The sequence below is a fragment of the Piliocolobus tephrosceles genome, chromosome 5 (assembly GCF_002776525.5).
Source record: "Piliocolobus tephrosceles isolate RC106 chromosome 5, ASM277652v3, whole genome shotgun sequence".
Taxonomy (NCBI): Eukaryota; Metazoa; Chordata; class Mammalia; order Primates; family Cercopithecidae; genus Piliocolobus; species Piliocolobus tephrosceles.
This window is the reverse complement of record NC_045438.1, coordinates 161,234,548-161,261,493: the sequence shown is the minus strand read 5'-3', so window position 1 is coordinate 161,261,493 and position 26,946 is coordinate 161,234,548. Positions and strand designations below refer to the sequence as shown.

Genomic DNA, 26,946 nt, shown 5'->3' with positions numbered 1-26,946 from the left:
TTTACCTAGATGTGTCTTTAGGTCTCCCTCCTGAGTTTCCCTTCTCTCCAATTCCCCAACTCGCAGCCTCCTCCACGACTCATGCCACTGGAGAATGGAGCCACCCTCCATCCAGTTATCCAAGGCCAAGCCCAGAGAATCGGCCTTCTTAACCCCACGACTTCTCACTCCACAACCAACGGGCACCAAGCCTTGCAGACCTGTCCCCTTGACATCTCCTGTCTCTGGTCCTTCCTGCACTGCCATGGGTCACGCTCACTGCTGCGGCAGCTTCACTTCTTTTGTTATCACACACCTTGGTCAGTGCTCCAGACGGATTGTTTCCTTTTCTCTCATAATTCAGTTGGGTCAAGTTCTGTTGATTCTATGGCCTAATTATGTCCCAGATGAATCCATTCCTCTCCACCCCTACAGCCAGTGCCTCCTCCACCCCTACAGCCAGTGCCTCCCTAGGTCCTTATTCTTGCTTAACTAAATTCTTCTATTACTATTAATTCCTAACTCCCCCTCCTGCCTCATCCTGCCATCCTCCAGACCATCCTCCACGGTGCCCTCCTCCATGAGCCCTTTCACGGCCTCACCGCTGGATAACGTCCAAGTCCGCTGTGCACAGCGCTCTTGGCGATCTGGCCCACTGGCTACTCCTGCAGCCCCATCTCTGGCTGCCTCCCCTCCTCCCTCCGCTGCTTCAGCTCCAGAGGGTGGCATTTGCAGTTCAGGAAACTGACCTTGTTTTACGCCTCTGTGCCCTTGTGCTTGCAACTCCCTGCCCACTCTGGCTGGAGTGCCCTGCCCCCTCCTCTCTGCCTGGGGACACCTACACAGCTGTGAGACCTCATCCAAGTGGCCTTCTCCGGCATCCACACCTTTTTTCTTCATGATCCTCTTCCACAGCTTAGCTCTGTTTTCCATTTATTTCTACCTCCAGGCTCAATATCACCTACTCTGTCACCTTCCACCTCAAATGGGCTCCCCTTCTCCCTGACTTTCTCATTTTTGTTCTTCTGTCACCTACCTAGCTAAGACCCAGACATCATCTTGGCCCTGACTTCTGCACCTCACCCCTCATCCCTTGTTCCCTCTCCATTACTGGTCTACCAGTTTCTTCTCTGTGAGTTCTTCCTCTGAAGTGCTTCTTGACCTCCTCTACCTTCACCCTAGTTCAGGCCCTTGGTACCCAGGCTTTTCCACGGCCAATATTCAGAATTCTTCGTGGGACAGGCTCAGCTTATTTATCTTTTAGTCTCATCACCTATAGTACATTCCTGTAAATGTTATATTCAGCCAAGCTATAATCCTTACTGGTCTCTGAGTGGGACCCGTCATTTGTTACAACTGTGCTCTTGCATCTGCTGCTGTTTTTAATTCCCAATCTTCATCTTCTTCATCTACTGAATTTCTAGTCATTCTCCAGGGCCCAAATCCATTACTTTCTCTTCCATGAAACTTTCCCTGATCACTCTTCTTAGAATGGATCTTGGCTGGGCACGGTGACTCACAACTGTAATCCCAGCACTTTGGGAAGCTGAGGTGGGCAGGAGTTCAAGACCCAGCCTGACCAACATGGAGAAACCCCATCTCTACTAAAAATACAAAATTAGCTGGGCGTGGTGGCGCATGCCTGTAATCCCAGCTACTCAGAAGGCTGAGACAGGAGAATCGATTGAACCCGAAAGGTAGAGGTTGCGGTGAGCCGACATCACACCATTGCACTCCAGCCTGGGTAAAAAGAGCAAAACCAAAAAAACAAACAACAACAACAACAACAAAAAAGGTCAGCCTGGCCAACATGGTGAAACCCCATCTCTACAAAAATATAAAACTTAGCTGGGCATGATGATGGGTGCCTGTAATCCAAGCTACGCAGGAGGCTGAGGCGGTAGAATAGCTTGAACCCAGAAGGCAGAGGTTGCAGTGAGCCGAGATCTCGCCATTGCACTCTAGCCTGGGCAACAGAGCGAGACTCTGTCTCAAAAAAAAAAAAAAAAAAAAAGAAAGAAAGAAGTGATCTCTTTGCTCTGAACTCCTAGATTTTGTATGTATTTAATTTTTTTTGTTACTATATGTTAGACTATGTCTCAAAAAAAGTGATCTTTGCTCTGAACTTAATTTTGTATGTATTTGATGTTTTTTATTATATGTTGTTTTGCATTTCATGATTATATCATGAGGATGCAGAGATTAGATTGCAAGCTCTTTTAAGGCACAGATTATAAATTACCCATTTTTGTATCAGTTCTCCACTACAGAACCTAGCACAATTCCATATATGTCTATACAGCTCAGCTTTATTAGGATATAACTCACATACCATAGAATTCACCCATTTAAAATGTACAATTCAATGGAATTTTAGTATATTTAGAGTTGTGCACCCTAACCACAATCAATTTTAAAACATTTTAATTTTAATTAATTTTAATTTTTTGAGACAGGGTCTCACACTGTCACCCAGTCTGGAATGCAGTGGCACAAGCATAGCTCTCTGCACCCTTGACCTACCAGGCTCAAGTGATTCTCCTGCCTCAGACTCCCAAGTAGCTGGGACTATAAGCATATGCCACCATGTCTGATGTCTGGCTAAGTTTTACATTTTTTTTTTTTTTCCCTTGAGACAGTGTCTTGCTCTGTCGCCAGGATGGAGTGCAGTGGCGCCATCCTGGTTCACTGCTGTCTCCGCCTCCGCCTCCTGGGTTCAAGGGATTCCTCTGCCTCACCCTCCCGAGTATCTGGGACTACAGGGACGCACCACTACACTCGGCTAATTTTTTTTGTATTTTAGTAGAGACGAGGTTTCACCATGTTGGCCAGGATGGTTTTTGTTTGTTTGTTTTTTGTGTTTTGGAGTCTCGCTGGAGTGCAATGGCGCCATCTCAGCTCACTGCAACCTCTGCCTCCTGGGTTCAAGCGATTCTCCTGCCTCAGGCTCCCAAGTAGCTGGGATTACAGGCACCTGCCACCACGCCAGGCTAATTTTTTCTATTTTTAGTAGAGATGGGGTTTCACCATGTTGGCCAGGCTGGTCTCAAATCCCTGGACTCAAACGATCCTCTGCCTTGACCTCCCAAAATGCTGGGATTACAGGCAGGAGCCACCTTGCCTGGTGTACGCTGTTGTTGTTGTTTTGTGAAGGGGAAGCAAGATGCTTCTTATATGGCAGAGTGAGAGGGAGTGAGAGAGCGGGAGAGGGGAAAGGGGAAGAGGAGAGGTGGAAAGAGGAGGGAGGAGGGGGGAGAGGGGTAGTCTGGCCTATTACATTTTTAGCATCCCAAAAAGAAACCCCACATGTTAGCAGTCCATCCCCACTTCTCCCTGGCCCTCAGTTCTAGGCAACCATTAATCTACTTTCTCTCTCTATCAATTTGCCTATTCTGAACATTTCATATAAACGGAATCATCCGTTATTTGTCCTTTTGGATCTGACTTCTTTCATTTAGAATGATGTTTTCAAGATTCATCCATGTTGTATTGTACATCAGTACTTTATTACTTTTGATGGTGGAATAACAGTCTATGTATGGCTATATCACATTTTGTTTATCCATCCACCAACTGATGAATATTTGAGTTGTTTCCACTTTTTGGCTATTATGAATAGTGCTGCTATGAATATTTGAGTACAAGTTTTTGTGTGGACATATGTTTTCATTTCTTGTTTATGTACCTAAGAGCAGAATTGCTGGGTCATATGGCAACTCTATGTTTAACATTTCGAGGAACTACCAAGCTATTTTTCAAAGTGGCTGCTTCATTGTACATCCTCACCAGCAATGTATGAAGGTTTCAGTTTCTCCATACTTTCTTCAACACTTATTGTCTGTTTTTTTTATTATAAGCATCCTAGTGGGTGTGAAGTGGCATCGCATGATGGTTTAGAGAGCATGACTCTTGAACAGGTGGTTTGATGGCCATGTTTATTAATTAGCTAGAAATGAGAAACACAGGGCCCAGCATGATACTCCAATTTTTAAAGTGTAACTTGTAATAGGCTGGGCACAATGGCTTACACTTATAATCCCAGCAATCTGGGAGGCCGAGGTGGGAGAATCACTTGAGCCCTAGAGCCTGAGACCAGCCTGGGCAACATAGCAAGACCTCCTCTCTACTAAAACTTTTAAAATTAACTAGGTGTGGTGACATGCACTGTAGTCGCAGCTACTTGGGAGGCTAAGGGTAGAGGATCACTTGAGGCCAGGAATTCAAAGCTGCAGTGAGTCGTGATCCCACCACTGCACTCCAGCCCGGGCAACAGAGTGATGCTCTGTCTCAAAAAAAATAAAATAAAAAAAAATAAAAAAATTGTAGTAAAACTGTTTTCAATCTTTTTTGTTGCCAGTATTTATTTTCTAGATGGCATTATACAGGTGGCAATTTGTCATGAAAATTCATATAGCATTGGAGATTTGCTAAATTATGCATAAAATTCCAATTTTGATATTTTTCCTATTCAACACTTATCCCTGAATGGGGAGACCAGGAAAGGCTAGCACCTGAATCAGAGGCAAAGTGGGTAAATAAAGTAGCATTCCCCACAGGGCCCTTCCCTCGCCCTCATTGGAACACATTACAACTTAGAAACACAAGACACCTATTCTATGGTGGCTGTGTGAACTATTATTCCTGTCTAGTGACATGCCCGTGTCCTCCACGACTGGCCTGTCTTCAAAAAGGCATTTGATAATACCTTTTGGGGCAGCGGGGTTCAGGGAGGCTCAGAAAAACGCAATTGCTAAAATTTCTCTGGATGGAGTTTTCTTCAGTAAACAGTAGACCTTGGGAAACATAACAGGTTCCGAAAACTTAATTTTGATGAAAGTCAGAGAAACAGCCAGCTGAATCACCTTTTTGGGCAGTGGTTTAGCCTACTTATCTCATATCAGACCCAATGGTCCAGCTGCTTTTCCTTGGTTCTAAAGAGTTCTGTTCTGGCCAGGACCCATCCCGAGTCAGACACTTCTGTCTGCAGCCCTGAAAGCTAGAGGTCAATGGAAGGACTCAAATTAAAGGCTCACAGTTGGGCTTACAACTCTCCGTGGTGTTCAAGCCTTCTCAGAGGAGCTGGTGTGGTGGAGCCAGGGTCAAAGGCCATAGTAAATAGAAAGTAGCCAGCTTTCTGCCTGCATAACATCGTCTTGCCTAACCAGACCCAAACGCTTAATTCTACTGTAGTATTCTTTGGACATTCTTCTTTAGAACTAGGGGGGGGGGGGGGGGGGGGTGTTTATTTTCAACAACCACAATCATCCTTATCTTTCTGAAGATGTTTCCAAAGGCCGAGAACAGACCCCTTTCAGGATCTCGGTAGCAGAAGTATTAACAGTTGGAAACATGTCAGCTGCTTTATGGAGGAAGCACAGCCCAGGCCTGGTTTCTCTGGGCTCCGTGATAACTTGGGGCAAGGCAGGCAGTGCGAAGCGTGGTGGCAGGAGCTGGAGAGATGGAGAGCGGCTCGGAGAAGGGCCCCTGCTTTTCAGAGTTGAAACAGGAGCCCTCTGAGAGAAAGAGATACTGCGTGTGGCTTCTCTGAAGCCTTGGAGGGCGACGTGGATGACACAGCATCAGCCATTCCATCGCGGGGTGGGGACACAGTAGCGGCAGGAGCCGTCCTCAGCCCCTGGCGGCCACGCAGTTCCCCGCTGAAGCATCCTTTGTGGGGTGTGGGTAAGGGAAGGGGACCAAAGTCGAGTCGGAGTTGAGTTTGTTAGACGGCGAACACGCTCAGGGCGGCAGGCCGAGTAAGAAGGATGGCCCCGGGAGAGAAACAGCTCGAAGCTAGGGGCGGGGTGAAGCGCCTGCTCCTTAATCTTCTGCCCCATCATCCACTCGCCCCACCTGGATGCAGAGCGAGGACCGCGTGGAAAGGAAACGGCTCGGGCGGGGCTCCACCTCCCAGATGCCTCGGAGACCCAGAGGGGCGGCGCCAGGCCAGGCACCCCGAGCCCCACGCCCCCCATCCCCCCAACCCCAGCGCCTCCGAGGCGCCCCTCTCGCAATTCCGGGGCATCACCGTGTCTCCCCCGCCTCCGTTAAAATAGTGAAACAAACTGCGGAGTGAAGTGATGGAAAGCCGGGGGCGGGGAGCCGCCCGCGGCGAGGGGCTGCAGGGGAGGGGGCGCGGTGGCCGAAGAAGGTGGCCTGCCAGCAAAGGGACGATTGGGATCGCGCTCAGTCGCGGCCTCCCGGACCCTTACCCTCGGGCAGCCCGGCCCTCCCATGGCCCGGGGCGCCTTGGGAGGGCGTAGGGCAAACCTGGGGCTGCGGTGGGGGGTGGGGAGGGGACTCCACCTCCATCCATCCCGGGATGGCAACTGCGGTCACCCTGCTAAAGTCGGGGCGGGGGCGGCGGTGGGGACAGGCGGGTACCGCGGTCCTCCCCCTCACCCCCCCCCAGTCCGAGCGCCGCCGCCGCCGCCGCGGCCGCTCAGTAACACGTCCCCAGGAGACTCGCAGGAGCAACACGTGATGTGTCTACTTATCAGGGTGAGAGGGGGAGAGCGAGACTCCGAGCGTGCGGGCGAGGAAGCTGGGCGGGGGGCCGAGACGGGGGCCGGGACGACGGCTGGGGCGCTGGGGTCGCCAGCTCCTCGCCCACCTCCCTCCCTGTGGGAGAAGAGGAGGAGGGGAAGTGACTGCGGAGTTGATGAACTTTGCACATCCAGAAACGCCATTTTGATTCCTTTTCCGGAACAAGTTTGCATCTCTCCTCGGTCTCTCCCTGAAGCCCACCGGTCCCCAACGCATCATGCCTGGGAGCCAAGCGTCCTGCCCGGCCGTAAGTACGTGCCCCGGGTTCCGACTCGCGGTACTCCGGCGGCAGCGAGACATCTGGGGCACAGCCGGAGCGACCTTTTAAAGAACTTTGGGGATGGGGAGGGTGAAGTCTGCAGAGCGCGTTGTACTTTTGAAACTCGGCGTGTCCCGCAGCCGGGGACCCGCACGCCCCACGCCGCGCAGCGTGCGCTCGGGCTGGCGGGGCGGCCAGGGATGAGCCGGGCAGCCCTCTCCCCTCGGGCTGCGCGCCGGGCCGTTCCTCCTCCTCCTCCTCCCCTTCCTCCGCTCTTTTCCCTTTCCCGAGCCGCCGGCTCTGCCAACCAGCTCCCAGCGCGAGCCGCCGCAGCGCCTCGCCAGCAGGACCTGATGCGCATCCATATTAGCCGTCCGAGCGCAGGAATCCGGCCCGACCCGCGCCGCCGAGTTTATTTTTAACCAGCACCGCCGGGACTCGGATGGTGCGCGCACCGCCGGCCAGAAACATCTTCCCAGCGCTGCTCTCCATCTTCCGCCCTCTCTCCCTCGACATCCTCCCCCCCATGTGGGAGGGGAAACTTTTCTCCTACATACTTTCGAGTCCCTCTCGGGCCGGGAAGCGCGGAGATGACGGCGCCCGCTCTCCCGCCGCCGCCGTAAGGTATCCGGGGGTGCCGGCTTGGGGGTGTCTGCTCGGGGTGCTCGAGCGGGGGTGCCTGCTCGGGGCTGCTCGGTGGGAGCATCCGCCGCGCCCTGCTCTGCGGACTTTGATCCTCCCGGGCGGACGGCGCCGGCCGGGAGGGGGCCGCGGGCAGCCCCGCGCCCTCGCCGGTTCTCGGCTGGAGGTCGTGGTCACGCCGACCACTGCCCCGGGGGACCAGGGGAGGAGGGGACCGGGCCCGAGCCGTGCGGGCACGTATTGTTCCCTCGCCCTTCCATTGGCGGGGTGCGTGTTTTCGTGGGAGCCCTCGGTGTGGAGCTAGCCTGCCTCGCGGGCGGGGGAGGGGTTGGGGTCTCGGCGCCGTCACGAGCACAGGAAGGAGGCCGGGAGCATCCGAGGCGGGGCCGGCCGCCGGGGCCCGCTCCACCGCCCAGCTGTGGAGCGCGCTCGGAAACTTTTGTCCGCCGCCCGCTGGACCAGTTTTTTGCGAGTTCTGGGGCTTCCCTTCCTCCTCCCATCCCGGCCCCCAGCGTCTAGCTGGGTGGGGGGGGGCCTGTTGCCCCCCCCCGCCACTTCCCGCACAAGTTTCGGGCCGGGCCCCCCGCGCCCCCTCCCCGCTCGCGGTCTCTTAGGAAACTGCGACTTTAATGGTTGCTAAGGAGCAGGGGAGGTCCTTCCCGTCGCCGCCGACCCCCTCCCTGGGAAGCGGCGTGTTTTCTGGACCGGGCCAAGGGCGCGTCGACGATGTGACCTGCTCCGCGGCCCCGCGTGAGTGCGGGGCGCGTCGGCCGAGCCCACGGGTCGGCGAGGCCGCCTTCCTCTCCGGGCGGGGCGGGGAGCTGGGGGACGCGGGGACCCCACGGGGTGCGGGCCCGGGCAGCTTGACAGGCGCCGCGTGCAGCTCGCGCCCCTCGGCCGCCGTGCATCCGTGATGGGTTATAAAAGAGGAGGAAAGTATTTCTCCTTGCTCAGCAGATTTGCCCTCTCTCGCTCCTTACTGGTTAGGAGATAGAACGTGAGCCCAGATCCGGACGAGCAGTTCACATTCCATTACGAAATTCTACACGGCTTCAGAGCCAGCAGCAGCACACATTCGGGGCACTTTGGAGGGGTTTTCGTCTTTTGAGGATGCTCCTGCTGCTGCTGTTTGTGATGGTGGTGTATGTGGAGACAGACAACAGGGTGAATAAAAAAATATAACGTTTTGGTATGTTGAAAAACCTGTCCGGGGGTTTTCATTAGTAGAAAAGTGAACCCTCTTAAGCGTTAGATTTAAGCTTAGCTATTTAAAAGCCAATGGGAATAAAGTTTGTCTGTTGAATGGTGTTGCTGGAAATAGCGAGGAATTTCTGTCTTAAGAAGACTTGAAATGATTTCTGCAAAGGCAGAGTTGCTAGTGCATCCCCATTATTTTTGAGATTTTTTTTCCCCTTTATATATGTAGTGGACCGTGCATATGTGCGAGTTGATTCTGAAATAAGTTTAATTGAAGTGGAGTGGGGAAAAGAGAACTGCCAAGAAAAGAATGTGATTTAGTTTTGTTTTTTCACACCCACGAAAATCATCCTCTAGATTTGGTGCTTTTTCAAGTAGGCAGGTATAGTTTCTAAGACATATTTCAACCCGGAAGTCTGAGTTAGATAGAGGCCAAAGTGTTGGCTAAAACCTCTTTGAAAAACAAACGTTGAGTTCTGTACTACCTTCAAGAGTCCACAGAACTTTTGAAGGAATGGGTTCGAGCTCTACAAGTAATTGATACAAAGACGGATCACTAATTTTAGGGGTGGTGTGTGTGCGTGTGTGTATGTATGTGTTTACCTCTGCCCTTTGGAGGGAGCTTTCTGGGTACCCGCTGATGGGTCCTGCTTTGATGTGCTTTGAGCTTTGGTTACACTGATGAATTAAACATTTGAATGACTTTAATCAAGTTTTAAATGTGTTAAAAAAAATACCTTTCCCCCATTTTTACAAAAGAAAGGGAGAGAAGAACTCTTTGATTTAGTTATTTGCTTAGCTTGTGCTCCATTTTAGGTTAATGAACTTGCATTGTTTTTGTCTTAAAAATACTGCTAAACTGGTTGCATTTTAGAATGTCTTGTTTTAAAAGAGGATTTGCTGGATGTGTAATACTCTTAAGAAATGCTGCTGATGCTTACTGTTACGTGAAATATCATTCTCTGGGTTTTTGTAGATACTGCTTTATTTCTCATCAGAAAATCAGACGCTAAGCTCTTATGGCAGACAAGTGTTTGTTATGTGGTGGAGAACATGCGTCTTATTGAGCTGGTAGAGGTGGTGCATCCATTCCTAACTAGTTACATATTCCAACAAGCGACCTTTTGATTGAAGGGTTTTTTAAATTTCTTCAGGCAGACTCCCAAGGCCTTATTTGTATCCAACACAGGTACAACATGTTGAAGGAAGAAAAGAAACCTACGCTTATTAGTCCAGCATCTGATCGACAGCAGTTTATTGGTTACCTGCTGTGTGCCAGGCACTGTACAGAGTAGCTGCCTTAGGTCGTTTTTGCTCTTCAATTTTGAGCTGTTGTGTTATTCCACTTCTGAGGTCAGTTTGGAAGTCTTTGCTTGCTATCTTATGCTCACTTGCTAACATCGTTTATCACCTTCAGCTAAGGAAATGTCCCAGTTAATGAAGTTTTATAATGCTACCCTTTTAGGATTTTGCACGGCATAATTAATACGAATTTAACTCCTATAAAAATTGGTTAAATATATTCTTTGGAAACAGAAGTGAATTCTTTTGATGTTTCTATTCATTATCCTTCTGAAAAGTAGGTGGTGCTTAGAAGGTCATAGGATAAGGGTTGCTAAGCAGCTAAACAGAAGGATGCTAAAATTAACCGAAGCATTTTTGAAAGGGAATCCTTCCCTGTTTTACATTATTTACTGGGTTTAATTAATTTCTGAATCTTCTGTGTCCTTTGACCTGGGAAGGTAGGATGTTAAAGTTTGTTTTGGTTTTGTTATTATATTTAAATAATCTCTTTCTTTTGTAAGTGTCTTTAATTGAAGTTCAGTACTCTATGACCAGCCTTGTGGTGGTGGATGGCAGTTTGTCTGGTGGACTTCTTGACTATTGCCAATGTGTTCAGGTTGAACCTTCCTGAGGGTTTGTGTGTATAGTGCCCTCTTATTTCTAGTAATAATAACTGATTCCTTGGTTTGTTTTGGAAATTCTACATAATCCATAAAGTTATGTCTTTCTTTTATTCCATATCAAACAGATTTGTATTCAAAGATAGAAATGCAATTTAGTATCAATACAAAGTATGCAATGTAGTCTGTCCTGATAAGGGGACAATAGCTTTCTTTCCCCCTTTACTGAGATTATCATTCCCTTAGATTAGGTTTTGATAGGGCTCCTCCTCCATTTCACTCCACCTCCCTGGTACAGCTTATTCCGCCCAGTTCATGGATGTCTTTTTAAAAATAGTTATATTAGGTTCAGAGTATCTTTGGAAGGACTGGCCAAATGTTAGAAAACAAAAATAGGTATGATGTATATTACATTTCTGCCATAAGTATGTTCAAGTATCTCGAAGTTTTTCAGTGAGATAAAATGGTTGAGATCTAATTGAAGCCATGATTGGTAATTATCATCTCTTGGCTGAATGGTAAGCCTGTTGTAAGCCAGAAGTTTGCCTGCTTCAAGGTTAATTTGTGTACATCTGACCTATTGAACAGGCAGTGTTGAGTCATATTTTTTATATCCAAATATGATTAAGAAGTTGATAAATGAATTTTCTTTCTGTTTCTTTCCTCTCTTTCCTGATTTAGGGAGTGAGTTTTGAGTAGAAGCAGCCATGGCACTTTTCAAAGAGCAAGGGTCAGACGGTGATTTCCACACGGGGGTGAGGGTTGCAGGGACCTCTCCTTATAAATCAGAGGGAAAAGGTACACTATATGGAACCCAGAGGAAGCATACGGTGTGCTCTCTGAAATGCATCACTTAGTTTTCATTTCCCCCACTCCCATAGAAGGCAGAAGACAGAAAAGAAGACTGCTGATGTTTTCATTACTACGGAGGTAAAAGAATGAGAAAGGTGGAGAGGGGTTTTTCCTTTTATGTTAGCAGTCCTGTCGGCAGTGTCATCGACTGTGCTCCACTCAGTTTCTCTTGTCATGTTCCCTGGTGTTCGTCGTGGTCTGAACTGCAGCCGAGTAGCTGGGGATTGCACTCTGCCCTTGGCAGTGGCGGATTGGGGTGAAGCGGATGGGGAGGAGGAGACTGGGAGTGATCGGTGCATCTTGCTTTTGGTGGGACTTCAAGGGTATTGAAGTTAGCCAGCCTGCTCACCAGTAAAGGTGGCTGCCTGTGAATAGGTGCTTCAGACAAAAGCAGTGGGAGAGGGTGGAGACTGTTTGTTCAGTGTGATTCAAGCAAGTAATGCTAAGAGAATTCGAAAACCTCTGTGAAGTCCCGGGACTGGGCACTGACTGCTCCTGCAGGGATTCACCTGAGGGCTTGCAGACATCATGAGGGTGGGTGGAGAAAGAGAATGAAAACCCCCACAGGCATTGTCAGACAGCCAGACTGAAGAGAAAACGTCTCAGTGGGGGTAATTAGATAAAGCTTTTAAATGCTCTATTTGTTTTTCCCTAGCTTGCTTGGTATTTCATCTCTTTTTCACTCTTTTCAGAGACTATAGGATAGGATTGTTATAAAAGTGTGTGATACTTCTGGTGGTTTAATCCCTTCAAAAGTTTTCTTTTTCATTCAGATATGCCTTCTAGGGCTTAGTTAATTTCACCCTGCTCTTGTGGAGGCCTTTAGCAAAGATTCCATGTTTATGCTTAGAGGAACACTAAGAGTTGGGTGGGTATGTTGACCCATTTTACAGCTGCGCTGTGGTCCACCCAGGGACTGATAATAAATCAAACTTGGAACCCAGAACTCCTAACTCCAGCCTAGCCCTGTAGAACAGCTGCTTTTCAGAGTCAGCTTGACCTCAAGAGGACTTAGCAGCATTAAATATATACTGCCTGTTTATCTCCATGTGTATGGTGTGTGTGTGTTTTAAATAAGACTAGATCCTTTTCAAAATAAACCTAATTGAGTTTGAAGGTATAAGGAAAATTTAAAAAGCACTCTTGCTCTTGGTAGCATTTCTGTTGATGAATGTGATGAGACGCATCTTTTTAGTAGCCTTTCTACCTCATGAGATTGTTGTAAGAATAAAGTAAATGTTCCAGAAAGTCAAAATCTATAAATGGAAGAAAGTGGTATATTTTGAGCTCAGGAAGCTTTGTGGGTATCCATTCTGGATTTCCTTTCCAGAATTTTGCACACCTCCATTACCTTAGTCAAATTTTGCCTAGGCGTTTATGTTCAAATTGGGGAAACGCAGCACTTTTTGTTTTTAGTGCTGCGAGACTAACAGAACTAGCAAACTTCTTAATGTGGTTCACTTAGGTGAGGCGGAGTCTCACTGTCACCCAGGATGGAGTGCAGTGGCACAATCTCGGCTGTCTGCAACTCCACCTCCAGGGTTCAAGCGATTCTCCTGCCTCAGTCTCCTGAGCAGGTGGGACTACAGGCACACACCACCAAGCCCAGCGAACTTTTGTATTTTTAGTAGCGACAGGGTTTCACCATGTTGATCAGGCTGAGGGATGAGTTTTAAGGAAAAAGCAGATGACAAGCTTGGGGCTTACTCTTTGAAGCAGTGGTTCTCAACCTGGTGGTTTTGCCCCCAGGAGACTTTTGGCAATGTCTGGAGACATTTTTGTTTTTGGGGAGGAGGGTGGCAGGGGTGAGTTGCTACTGTCCTTTAGTACATAGACCCCAGAGATGCTGCTCCACATCTTAGAGTGCACAGAACACCCCCCATATGTCAGCAGAGCTGAGATTGAGAAAGCCTGCTTGGAAGGTACGGTAGTCGTGGCCTGGGTCTCATCTCCAAGTCCACCGGGTGCACTCCCTGTATTGCATGTGATATATTTATAAATCTGAAATTCCGTAAAGCAAGTAAGCTCTTACTTGTATCAGAGGTACCATGGTTGGCAAGTTCTAATTTTCACAGAAAATTTGGGGTTAAGGAGAACATTAAGTGGCATTAAATGTATTTGAAAACCCCATAGTAAATGAAAATTCTAGAAGTCATCTGCTTCTAAAACAAAACATATTCATTGGCTCTGTGAAGCTGCTCTGGTAGATGGCTCAGCTTTCCCAGGCACCTCTTCAGTTATTTGGGAAACTTGCTCTGGTGCTGTCATCTGTAGCCTCCTTCATGCTGTAAGGTATGTGGAGTATACTTTTTTTTTTTTTAATGTGTTTGAACTAGCCCTTACTTGCTTGACAGTTAATGTTTTTGCATTCGTGGTCTCCTGTATTTTATTTTCTCAAGTTTTTGCAAACTTCTTACATAACCGTCTGCCCTTTTTATAGGGCAGTGTTTCTGAGCCGGGTCCTCTGTCCATACATCTCCTCTTGAGAGGGTGGATGTCTGCCAGCTGCTGTGGTTGGGAGGGATAGGAAGGGAATAAGGGGATGCAGGGTAGGAAGCAGTGATTATTTTTATGTTAAGGGACTGACTCCAGGCCTCAGACCAGAAATGTCTAATATAGTGACAGGAGTGATCTTTTAGCCAACAAGTGCTACTGATCTGACCCTTGGCCTTCCCCCCCCCGCCCCCACCCCCTCCAGTCTATCACACAGACAGGAGGTGAGGAAACCATGGAGGGGAGAAGAAAACAAGGAGACAGAGATTGAATTCCAGAGAAGGAAGGGCTGCCAGTGGTAGGCAGAGTCACCCCTAGAGTGGCCTGGGCTCCCACTTACTTTATAGACATGTGCACTACTTGAAGATAGCTCTTTTTACATCTTAAACCAGCAGTTAGTCAGTGTCCCGTTGGTATCAGTCGTACCGATGGTGCTCAGGGTCATTGCTCTGCAGCCACCTTAGGAGTTCCATACCTGGTAATAAGTCCTGTTCCTGCAGAACGCCCCTGCATTCTGGTGCTTTTCTGTCTTCTCCTCTAACCTATAAACTGCCAACTCCCAACTCTGTATCTCCATTTACAACTAACTTGTCCTAAACTTGAACCTTCTGTCACCCTGATCACCCTGCAAGTACCTTACCCTGCAGGTACTTGTAAAAATGAAATATTCTCCCTTCCTTCTGGAAGGTGATCACCATCCACCCAGCCTTCTAGTCCAGGAGCCTTACTGCTGTCCTGAGGCTTGTCTCTCCTGCCCCGATGTTCTGTCAGTCACCAGGCCCTCTCTGCAAAACCACACTCCAGTCTGGCCCTGGCATTGACTGTTGTATCGTTTCTGACCTAAGGCCCTCATCAAGTCACAAATGCCTCCCAAGTTAATTTCCTGCCACCAGTTTCTCCCTACTGCAGTTCATCCTCCACTCTGCTGCCAGAATCATCAAAACTAAAGCTGTGCGTGGTGTTTGCCTGCTTAAAAACATCTCTTGGCTTTCTGTTGTCTACAGGAAGAAATCCAAACTCCTTAACTTGGCATACAAGGAACTTTGCTTCCAAGCCGAATTTCTAGTCTCAGCTCTTGTCACTCTCTTCTGCCCCACTGCCACACTGAATTGATTCTTACTGCTTCCTGTTGCCTGGATTGTTCATTCTGTTGCATCCCCATCCCCTTCCTTCAGCAATAAAGATTTCATACTCTTTTTTCAAGACCCAGCTTAAATTCTACCTCTTGTACGGAGAATTAGCTTTTCTGTTGTGAATAACTTTTACCCCCATCTGTCAAGTCTTATCTGTTTTAATTTATCTGTTAACATGTTTCTCTCACTTCAAGAATATTTTTCCATCTCCTGTACCTAGAACGATTGCATAGTTGGTGCTCACTCACCACTGTGTGTTGATTTCTGATACAAAAATGAGAGTTTTTGAAGATTTTGGAGAATAGCCACATGTAATTTGGAAGCTAAGGCCTAAATAGTGCTACAAATTCAGTGAAGGAAATGGACATGAACTAAAGATTTCATGCAGAGGGTGGTGCTAGGTGGGAAATAATTAAGTGCTTTGGTGGGAAAGAATTTTGAATTACAGAAATTCTAAAATAAAAGTTGGCTCAGCTTAACGTAAAAGTGAAAAAAACTCCTTGTTAATGCCTGGTTGCGCTAAAAGCTGTCACACTGGGGCCTTTACTAATTATAACCATTTTTCATGGCTCTTGATTTGAAGTTTACATTAAATAGGAGAGATGGGCACTCAGATCAAAGACCAAAATAATTTCAGAGCTCCAATGTGTGGGCCCATTTTCTCTGCTTAGTTAGAGTTTTGTTTCATTAGTGGTATGAGTTAATAGGAGTGTTGGTCTGTGTATAATTTAACTTCTCTTTTTTCCGTTACTCCTAGGATTTAAAACAGAATACCAAGCCAGAAACCTACAGGGTATAAATCTTGCTTTATGTGTTTGTATGTGTGTGTGTATGTGCAATATACACATGTGATAATAGTTGATTTTAGATCATATTTATAAAAAATCACTTTCACTGTTTTAGGGGAGCTTCCTTTATTCTGACACTTTATTGTAAAAAACAAAACGTTTCTCTGAATATACAAAATCAGAATCTTAATTTTCTCATAAAAGAGGTAGATATGTCTTCACAAATAGGGGAGATAACCAGGAAGATGGGGTGGGTGTTCTGAAACACAAAGGTGAACCATGTGAATAGGTTTTCTGGTTTTTTTTTTTTTTTTTTGAGATGAAGTGTTTCACTCTTGTTACCCAGGCTGGAGTGCGGTGGTGCCGTCTCGGCTCACTGCAACCTCTACCTCCCAGGTTCAAGTGATTCTCTCCCGAGTAGCTGGGATTACAGGCGCCTACCATGACGCCAGGCTAATTTTTGTAATTTTTTTTTTCTTTTTTTTGTTTTTTTTTTTTAAAGATGTGGGGTTTTTCCTTGTTGCCCAGGTTGGTTTGGAACTCTTGACCTCAGGTGATCTGCCTGCCTCGGACTCCCAAAGTGCTGGGATTACAGGCGTGAGTGGTTTTTTTTTTTTTGGAGACAGGGTCTCTCTCTGTTGCTCAGGCTGGTCTCAAATTCCTAAACTCCTGGGATGAAGCAGTCCTTCTACCTTAGCCTCCCAAAGTGTTGAGATTACAGGTATGAGCCACTGCACCTGACATGAATTTTAAAAAGCAAAAACAAAAAAAAGACGTAGTGTGTGGAAGTTCTTGGTATTTTTTATACAAGGTGAAATCTTGGTTGATTAAAAATACATTACTGTAAATATTTTTTAATAAGCGCTTACCTGCTAACTAGAGTTTAGGCTCAGATCTGGCAGATACATTCATATATAATATTCTAATATAGTTTTATTTATCAAGAGGCTTGTATGTTTTCCTCTCCAATACAGAAAATAGATTTTTTTTTTTTTGAGACAGAGTCTTGTACTATCTCCCAGGCTGGAGTCCAGGGGCGGAATCTCAGCTCACTACAACCTCCACTTCTTGGATTCAAGCGGTTCTCCTGTCTCAGCCTCCTGAGTAGCTGGGATTACAGGCGCATGCCACCACACCTGGCTAATTTTTGTATTTTTAGTAGAAACAGGGTTTCACTATGTTGGCCAGGCTGGTCTCAAACTCCCAACCTCAAGTGATCCGCCCGCCTTGGCCTCCCAAAGTGCTGGGATTACAGGTGTGAGCCACCACTCCCAGCCCAGAAAATAGATTATTTTAAAGTCAGTTTTTCTTTTGCTTTAGGAATTTTAAATGTTTTGGAGGATAATTTTATAAAACTAGTGAACATCTCAAACAGGTTTTCTATGACTCGGTTAGTTAAATCTGTATGTATTTGGCTGAAGTGTTCTACTTAAAAGTTTAAAACCAAGTATAATTTAAAGGAGGCTTAACATGCATGTCTCTGAATTTGATTGTATTTAAATCATGAAAATAAGGTTTCTGAGAACCGTTTGTTCAGAAACTTAAGAAGGCTTCACAACCTCCTGTCCTGAAGTGTGATTCAGTATCAGAATTAGCCTCCTTTTGGAAACAGGCAGTTTTCTACCACCAAATTTGCCAATCCCATGGTGTTTTTTTAATTTTTTAATTTTTTTTATTATTAGAGACAGGGTTTCACCGTGTTAGCCAGGCTGGTCTCGAACTGCTGACCTCAGTTGGTCCACCCACCTTGGCCTCCCAAAGTGATGGGATTATAGGTGTGAGCCACAGCGCCTGGCCTCCCATGGTGTTATTATTATTATTTTTTTAACATTTGCAGATTTTTATTGATTCAATACGTATTTGAATATCCACTATGCTAGGCTACTGTGTTAAGCACCAAGCTTACTGGTATGGGAAGGATAGTTGAAAGCCTCATAGAGGATATATTGCATCAAAAGAAATGGCAGGCATGGTGGTTCACACCTGTAATCCGAATCACCAGCCCGGCTAATATGGTGAAACCCCATCTCTACTAAAAACACAAAAATTAGCCGGGCATGGTGGCAGGCATCTGTAATCCTAGCTGCTCAGGAGGCTGAGGCAGAAGAATCACTTGAACCCTAGAGGCAGAGGTTGCAGTGAGCTGAGATCATGCTACTGCGTTACAGCCTGGGTGACAGAGTGAGACTCCATTTCAAAAAAGAAAATAAAGAGACATGTTCAGAAACTAAGAAGTCATATTTACACTTGTGCTACGTGCTACCAGTGAATCGCATTGGTCTTTGTGTGTATGGGAGGAGTGAAAGATGCTGGGAGGCCGGTCAAGGAAGGCACCTTGTGGAAGTGACATTTGAGCTAATGTCTGAATAGCTTGTACAAAGACCCTGAGGTTGGAGAGAGGTGTGTGTCCAGGGAAATGAGAGAAGCACAGTGTGTTTGGAGGAAGACAAGACACAGAACCAGTGAATTACAGGGATGGTGCGGTAGATAAGGGCTAGGGCAGGCTGCTAGGAACTCTGGGAAGCTACGAAAAGTGTTAGGCCAGATTAGCATGATGAGATTTGCATTTTTAAAGATTATTCCTACCCAGAGTTGAGAACAGACCTGGCTAGAAGGAAGCAACTGTTTACCTTCTGTTTGGAAGAGTGTCAGTTAGAATGCCAGTTTTTGAAACTTTGAAAACCGGTGGTGGCAGTAGAAAAAGGGAGCTTAGAAGGATTTGATAAAGGTTTAAGAGGTGGGAGGGGCTTGGTGATGAGGCAGGGTCTCGGAAGGGAGACATGACTTCCTGGTCTCTAGCTTTTGCAGCTGAGTGGACGATGATGCCTCTGACAGTGAAACGCTGGATTAATCAAGGTTTATGAACAAGGTGTGTTCTCTACCTTTTAAAGAGCTACGTTTATGTCCCCACCCCCTCCACCCGCTTTTTTTTTTTTTCCCCCAGCTATTTCTTTACTTGCACTGTGTTTTAGTTGATTAAAAATTATGTGCCTAGGCCATGCGTGGTGGCTCATGCCTCTAATCCCAGCACTTTGGGAGGCCAAGCCATGCAGATCACTTGAGGTTGGGACTTTGAGACTGGCCTGGACAACAAGGTAAAAAACCCTGTCTCCACAAAAAAATACAAGACTTAGCCGGGCATGATGGTGCACACCTGTAGTCCCAGCTACGCAGGAGACTGAGGTGGGAGGATCACTTGAACCCAGGAGATTGAGGCTGCAGTGAGCCGTGAGTGCACCACTGCATTCCAGTGTGCGCAACAGGGTGAGACCCCTTCGCAAAAAGAAAAAAAAGTGCATGGTATGGATGAAGCATGAATAGTACTTATGTAACAGTGAGAAACAGATGTTATGTTCTTACTAATGGGGAAAAAAATGGCTGCCTCCTATCTCTTTCTTTTTCTTCTTTTAATTTCCTGATGCTAAAAGGAATAGGAAAAATTTCTTACAGATGGTCTGAGCTTTTGAATTATTTTTAGATGAGATGTACACCTAAATTTTTTTTTTTTTTTTTTTGAGACAAGGCCTTGCTCTGTCAACAGGGTGGAGTGCAGTGATGTGATCACGGTTCACTAGAGCCTCGACCTCCTGGGCTCAAGCGATCCTCCCATCTCAGCCTCTTGAGTAGCTGGGACTACAGGCGTGCGCCACCATGCCTGGCTAATTTTTTTTTTTTTTTTTTGAGACAGCCTTGTTCTGTTACCCAGGCTAGAGTACAGTGGCACGATCTTGGCTCACCGCAGCCTCTGCCTCTTGGGTTCAAGTGATTCTCCCTCCTGCCTTAGCCTCTCGAGTAGCTGGGATTACAGGCGCCTGCCACCACGCCTGGCTAATTTTTGTATTTTTAGTAGAGATGGGGTTTCACCGTGTTGGCCAGGCTGGTCTCGAAGTCCCAACCTCAGGTGATCCACCCGCCTCAGCCTCCCAAAGTATCGGGATTATAGGTGTGAGTCACCGGGCCTGGCCAATTTTTGTATTTTTTGTAAAGACGGGATTTTACTACGTTGCCCAGGCTGATATTGAACTCCTGGGCTCAAGTGATCTACCCACCTTGGCCTTCCAAAATGTTGGAATTACAGGTGTGAGCTACCACATCCTCCCTAGACCTAAATCTTAAAAGCACTGAAGTTTGTTTTAGCGATGCCTTATCTGTTTGACTTTAGTACAGGGTTCATGGGAAGAACCTTTGGGTAGAGACCAAGCTAGGACTCTTACAGTGGCTGAAGCCTTTTACTTAGGAGCATCAGAACTCTTTTCATCACCTGATTTTCCAACTTATTTCTTAGTTGGAACCACATACAGTACCTCAGTGGTCACCCGATGCCCTTAATATATTAGAGTTACATTAGTATTTTGCTTGACCTGTAATCTGTGTGAAAACCACTTGTCGTGTATCTAATGCGTTGGGCCCTCCACTAGATCTGTGGGTGCCAAAGGAGAAGATTTATTTGAGCCCTTTCACAAGAAGTGGAACTTGTCCCCATGGAGTGATTGTCTAGCTGGTATTTAAATACCTCTGGTGATGGCTGACTTGCTCCCTACCCCCAGTCAGTCCTTTGGTTTCTATTACGTTAATTAACCTTTTTTTTTTTTTTTTTTTTTTAATGGCAAACAAAATCTTTTTGGAACAAAACCAACAGTGACGTGTTTTCCACTGAGTTGGTACACACTAGAAGCTGGAGTGCAGGTGTGCTGCCCTGCTTTATGCAACACAGGCAGGGTGCAATCTGACCCTGAAACTTCCATCAAGGTGTGCTCCGGCCACTCAGCAAGTGGCTGTCTCCTGTGTAAGATTTCTGCTTCCCGAGGGAAGGTGCCTGCCTCAGTTGGGCCACCAGCCTTTAAGATGGTCTCGCGTGAAGGTCCTATTGGGCTCCCATTTTGGGTAATGCTTTTCTCTAATGTCATCAAATAACTCATCAAAACCTCAGGTGAGCATGCTCCAAGGAAGCTTCTCTTTTATGAGATATCAACCCTGATGGATATAACCTGAACATTCCTTTGAGCCCCATGTAGTGTTCTCCTATATTGAGGAGAATGTGAATTTCCATCTGTCTGTCTCTTTTTACTTTTTTCTTTCTGAGACAGAGTCTCGCTGTCTCCCAGGCTAGAGTGCAGTGGCGCCATCTCAGCTCACTGCAAGCTTTGCCTCCCAGGTTCACGCCATTCTCCTGCCTCAGCCTCCCGAGTAGCTGGGACTACTGGCGCCCACCACCACGCCTGGATAATTTTTTGTATTTTTAGTAGAGACAGGGTTTCACCGTGTTAGCCAGGATGGTCTCGATCTCCTGACCTCGTGATCCGCCCGCCTTGGCCTCCCAAAGTGCTGGGATTACAGGCGTGAGCCACCGTGCCTGGCCTTTTTTCTTTTTTAAGGGATTAAGTTTTGTTGTGTCACCCATACTGGAGTCCAGTGTTGTGATCACGGCTCACTGCAGTCTCGACCTCCCAGGTTCAAGTTATCTTCCCACCTCAGCCTCCTGAGTAGCTGGGACTGCAGGCGGACACCACAATGCCCAGCTAATTTTAAAAATTTTTGTAGAGCTGGGGTTTTACTGTGTTGCCTGGTCTGGTCTCAAACTCTTGGATTCAAGTGATCCTCCTGCTTTGGCCTCCGAAAGTGCTGGGATCACAGGCATGAGCCACCGCGCCTGGCCCAGTCCTGTATTTGATCAGATGAATTGAATAGATGGGAATAAAACTCAACGAAGACCTCTTCTACTCCTCACTTTTTCTGATTGGAATAGCTTGGTGAGGAGATGGCTGGGAAGAAAACTTTAAAAACTGGACTTGTGTATTTTTGAAAATTTAAATTTTAAGGTATCTACAAACAACTTGGAGTCTTTCACTTCAGTGTGTCCTAAGCAGATGTGTAGATTTAGAGATCAAATGAGAAGTGTGTTACAAATACTGCATGCTAGATAATTGCCTTGTTATGAATATCCAAAATTGGTGTTGATAGTACATTTAGAAACCAGTTTCTGGTGACAAGCATGTAGCAGCTCACTTTTGGATAACCCATCCACAGCTACTTATTTTGAAGAGTTCTGGATAGTGGTGGCCACACATACTCTCTGTTGGGTGATGTGTTTTACCTTAAACATTTGTGTTTTTGCCTTGCTGTGGTGTGGCCCCTCGGGGCCCTGGTTTGTTGGTTTCTCTAGGCTGTGGGGTATTGGCATGTCTTACATATGACTGTTTTCTGGGTATGTTAGACCATCTGTGGCATCATCTGTGAATGAAGGTTGAATTTATTTATTTATTTATTTTTTGGAGACAGAGTCTCGCTCTGTTGCCCAGGCTGGAGTGCAGTGGCGCAATCTCGTCTCACAGCAGCTTCCACCTCCTGGGTTCAAGCGATTCTCCTGCCTCAGCCTCCCGGGGAGCCTGGACTCTGTACAGGCACATGCCGCCACGTCCAGCTAATTTTTTGTATTTTAGTAGAGACAGGGTTTCACTGTGTTGCCCAGGCTGGTCTCGAACTCCCGAGCTCAGGCAATCTGCCCGCCTCAGCCTCCCAAAGTGCTAGGATTAGAGCCACCACTCCCGGCGGAGGGTTGAACGTACTTTATGTAAAGCTCCTGAGGACCAGAGGAGATTACTGAGATAAGTTAATAAATAAATACGTGTTTTGGAATTTTAGTGAGGTTTTCTCAGAGAAGTTCAGAGTGGCATCAGTTAGGCCAGGGCATGTGATAGGTCTTTTTTTTTTTTTTTTTTTTTTTGAGATGGAGTCTCGCTCTGTTGCCCAGGCTGGAGTGCAGTGGTACGATCTTGACTCACTGCAAGCTCCACCTCTCGGGTTCACGCCATTCTTCTGCCTCAGCCTCCCGAGTAGCTGGGACTACAGGCGCCTGCCACCACGCCTGGATAATTTTTTGTATTTTTAGTAGAGATGGAATTTCACTGTGTTAGCCAGGATGGTCTCGATCTCCTGACCTTGTGATCCGCCCGCCTTGGCCTCCCAAAGTACTGGGATTACAGGTGTGAGCCACCTCGCCCGGCCTCATGTGATATGTCTTAAGGGTATCTGTGATATGTCCTTTGTGTACCCAAAGGTCTGTCATCTTGCTAAGAATGTGGTATTGGGATACATGATGTAAAAATTACTTTTTCCTTACGAAAGTGGACACTCTGCTTTTGAAAGAGAATGTATGCGTGTTTGGTCCTGTTGCCGCAGTAAGCTCTGGGACCCGGGTGGTCATCCGTCTGAGAGTTTTGTCGTTGATTTTGCTTTTTGTTTAAGCAGCTCTTGATGTAGATGTAGCAAACATGGTGGCCTGTGTGTTCTGAGGCTTGCTTTGTGCCTTTGCCCCTCCATTCTGCCCTGGAGAGTAGATGCTGTGTGGTCATGTGTTCCTTCTGTGGTGTGCTCAAGAAAAGGCGGGGAGTATATGTGTATTGGGGAGGTGGTGTGGTTAGCACTGGCCAAATTATTATATTTAGAGATCATGATTTATTTCATTGTTACCTTTGCAGGAAATGGAATTTTGGAAAGGCTCATTTGGCCAGCTTGTCTCTAGAACTCTCATGGTAGCTAGCATTGCCTCTTGTGTCTCTTCAGGAAACAGAGTACACAGAAATCCAGTCCTAAACACCAGAAACTGCAAGTGGTTATATTACAAATTAATCTGTCTAGAGTACTTTTAAATAAGTTCAACCCCCAGCATTCAAGTAACAGACCACCTTTGGTGAAAAACATCCCAGGGCCAGGCCTGCCTGTATTTGCTTTAAATCAGATAAACCAGAAGTTAGGCATTTCAGTTTCTCTTCTGCCCATGCTGGATTACTCCATAGGACTCCATTCTGACATGTCAACAATCTAAAGTTATAATTTAGTTTTCACCCTTTGTTGGTTGTTAGGCTTTTCATGTAGAAATACTCCCAGCATGATGGCAGTAGGAGCAGTAGTCATAAGATCTAACATTTATTGAGCCTGTACTAGTTACCAGCGGCCTAAATTCTTTTCATGCATCATCTCATTCATTCATCACAATAATTCTTTGACCCCATGATGTAGATGCAATTGTTATTGACCCCATGATGTAGATTCAGATGAAGAAATTGAGACCCAGAGAAGCAGCTAGCTAGTAGGGCTCAAGCTGTGAAGTGTGACTCTGAGCTGTGCTGCTGACCCCGGCAGACTACCTGTCACAGGGACATGATCCATTCACCAAACAAGAACTCACTGAAAACCTGCTGTGTGCAGAGCCTTCCTTGTGAGGCACATCAGGGGGAAAACTGTCCTGGCTTGTGGAAACAGCAGATTACAGCTTACCAGTGGAACAGCTTATTCTAGCCGGTATTTGACAACATAAGCTAGATCTTCACTTCTGTGACGGTCAGGAGGGAGATTCAGTGTTTTGTGGAAGTGAGGGTTTGCAAAGGTGGTATTAGTACACAAACCAGCTGACTGGGATTTGGGAACCCTTATAGAAGGGAGGTCAACAAGACACTGAAGCAGAAGACTGTCAGGGAAAGAGCTGGTGGAGAGGTAGGGTGAAACACTGGACAAATCCTGCCCAGTATGGAATTGTCACCCTGTTCCCCTTGGAAAGGTTAGAGTGTAAAACAGAGATGATCTTTTGCATGGTGGGAGATGTCCCAGAAGTGGAAGGGTGGGGGCTTCAACTCCAGGCTTCTGCTAGTCCTCCATGTGGTTCATGGTGGTGGTGGTGGGGGGCTCTCCTGTCTCTTGAAACCTTTCATGTGGGCACCACTTTTAACCTCCCTGAAAGTACTCAGCCCTGTTTCAGACTCATAGGTTGCCCTCTTTTGAAGAGACTCTAAGCTCTGTGAGCATTTGGGAAGTTAGTTTTGCGTTGGGTAGGGCCAGTGCCTTGAGAACAGGTTCATTGTTGTTTATAATAGTTTATTATTTTACGTAATATGGAAACTCAAGGTTTTGCCTCAAAACTGGTATTGGGGTGATTCTAAGAGGCCCAGTGACATGGGGCACTGCTCAAGTGTGATCGCCTCTGGGAGCTGTTGTTTCTTTGTTTTGCTTTTCAGGCAGGAAGAACTGTGTGGACTGGAGGGCAATGAGAGGAGCCTGTTCTGTCTCTTAGAGTGTGTTTGGGATGGGGATCCCCAGTGTGCCTTGCTCCTTTGTGAGGGCATCAGAGCAAGTTATGGAACTGGCAGATCTTGAATTACGATAAGTACTTCAAGGTCTGTTTCCTGCTTCTTCCTGTCTGCGGAGAAGGACTGTTTCTTTTTGTTTGTTTGTTTGTTTTGAGATAGTCTTGCTCTGTCGCCCAAGCTGGTGTGCAGTGGCACAATCTTGGCTCACTGCAACCTCTGCCTCGCGGGTTCAAACGATTCTTCTGCTTCAGCCTCCTGAGTAGCTGGGATTACAGGTGCATACCACCACACCCAGCTAATTTTTGTATTTTTAGTAGAGACAGGGTTTCACCATGTTGGTCAGGCTGGCCTTGAACTCCTGACCTTGTGATCTGCCCGCCTTGGCCTCCCAAAGTGCTGGGATTACAGGTGTGAGCCACTGCGCCTGGCCTTATTCCCCCCCGGCCCCACTCTTGTTGCCCAGGCTGGAGTGCACTGCAACCTCTACCTCCCAGGTTCAAGGGATTCTCCTGTCTTAGCCTCCCTAGTAGCTGTGATTACAGGCACACTCCATCACGCCTGGCTAATTTTATATTTTTAGTAGAGGTGGGTTTCATCATATTGGTCAGGCTGATCTTGAACTCGTGACATCAGGTGATCCACCTGCCTCTGCCTCCCAAAGTGCTGGGATTACAGGTGTGAGCCACCATGCCGGCAGAAGGACTGTTTGGAAACTAGTAACAGAAAATTACGTCTTGTGTGCTACCAACTCAGTTATAACTGACCTATCTTCTCTATTTACTACTATTATTATCGTTATTTTTTTCACGGCAGCTGGGTAGTTTCAGCAAAATAATAGTGAAAAGCAACCTGGATTAGGAGGCCAGCATTCTGGGCTCCTTTTTTCCCATCTGTGGAGTATCACCGTCAGCGAGCCTGCATCAAGAACTGTTTCTTGACACCTGCCTGGGGTACCAGACTCTGGAAACACAAGGATGGGTAAAACATGGTCCCTGCCCTAAAACTCGTCAGTGCCTCATAACCAGCAAGGACTAGTGGAGGGGCCTGCAAGTGGGAAGTGGTTGGGAAAAGAAGAGGAAGTGATGCTCTCAAATGTGCAGGGCTTGTCACGTGGAGGAGGAGGATGTGGGGAAGGAAAACGTCCTTCTAGGCAAAAAAAAGCAGTTTAAGTACAGGCCCTGGAGTATGAAAATGCGAGGCTTAGTTGAGGACAGGGTAGGGCAAAACGTGGAATGTGACTGGAGGATAGGGCTTAGGCGTGTTGTGTTGAGTTGGAATGATGAGAGGTGTTGGCCCTGGAAAAATGGACGGGGGCTCCGTGGTGGAGTCTGTTGTGAGCCATCAAATGTTTTGGAGCAGGACTGTGATGTGAGCAGCTCTGTGGTTCAGAGAACTGCTAACCCTTTAGAAAATTTAAGTCGGAGAGAAGGCAAGGTGTTTAGCAAACTGCAGTGTGAACTTGGAATTTGGTACTCTCTTTAACAGAATAACTTCTTCCTTTTTTTTTTTTTTACAAGAGATTTTTCAGCCCAGGATATGTGGGCTGCCTTCTGAAGCCTTGTTAAATGATAGTGGAAAGGTGGCAACATTTATTTTCAGCAAATAGAATTCAACAGTGTTTAGACTTCCCTAATTGTGTTGTACTAATTGGTACTTATTGAAGGTCATTAGAGTTTGGAATTCTTTAGAGGAGAGGGACTCATTTCTCAAAAATATTGAGGATGGATACTGGGAGCTGAACTGGGACAATGTATTTCCTAGTAACCATGAGTTTGGTGTGTCAGTTGGGAGTGACTGCAGGGTGGGACAGGGTGTGAGCAGAGGGTCAGCTAATTTGCTGTCTTGATGACTCTGTGGGTGACGGCTTTAGGGGCTGGCAGCATCTGGTGGAAATAGAATCTGTTCAAAAGGTGGAGCTGCCTTACAGCAGTTGCCAGCTCGCTGCTCACCTGCAGAGCATGTGCCCTCATCTGGGTCACGGCTCTGCCCCTCAGATGTTCCTGGTCCTCTGCTTGGATCCACCCCCTTCACTGCAGCTGAAACAGCCAACAAAGCAGCATCATGTGTTCG

General features: G+C 46.9%; 1 protein-coding gene across 5 annotated transcripts in view; it reads left to right on the top strand.

Moving 5' to 3' along the window:
• RREB1 (ras responsive element binding protein 1) overlaps window positions 1–26,946 on the top strand; it is a 198,099-nt gene that overhangs the window by 47,909 nt on the left and 123,244 nt on the right. For 2 of the 5 annotated variants that reach the window (XM_023221154.2, XM_023221160.2), the window contains exon 1: window positions 6,520–6,772. The exons of 1 other annotated variant lie outside the window; for it this stretch is intronic. The gene's annotated coding sequence lies outside the window, so the exon portion shown is untranslated. Of the gene's footprint in view, window positions 1–6,519; window positions 6,777–7,226; window positions 7,409–26,946 lie in introns of those variants that run through there. 2 more of the 5 variants (XM_023221155.2, XM_023221158.2) reach the window with 2 other exon arrangements.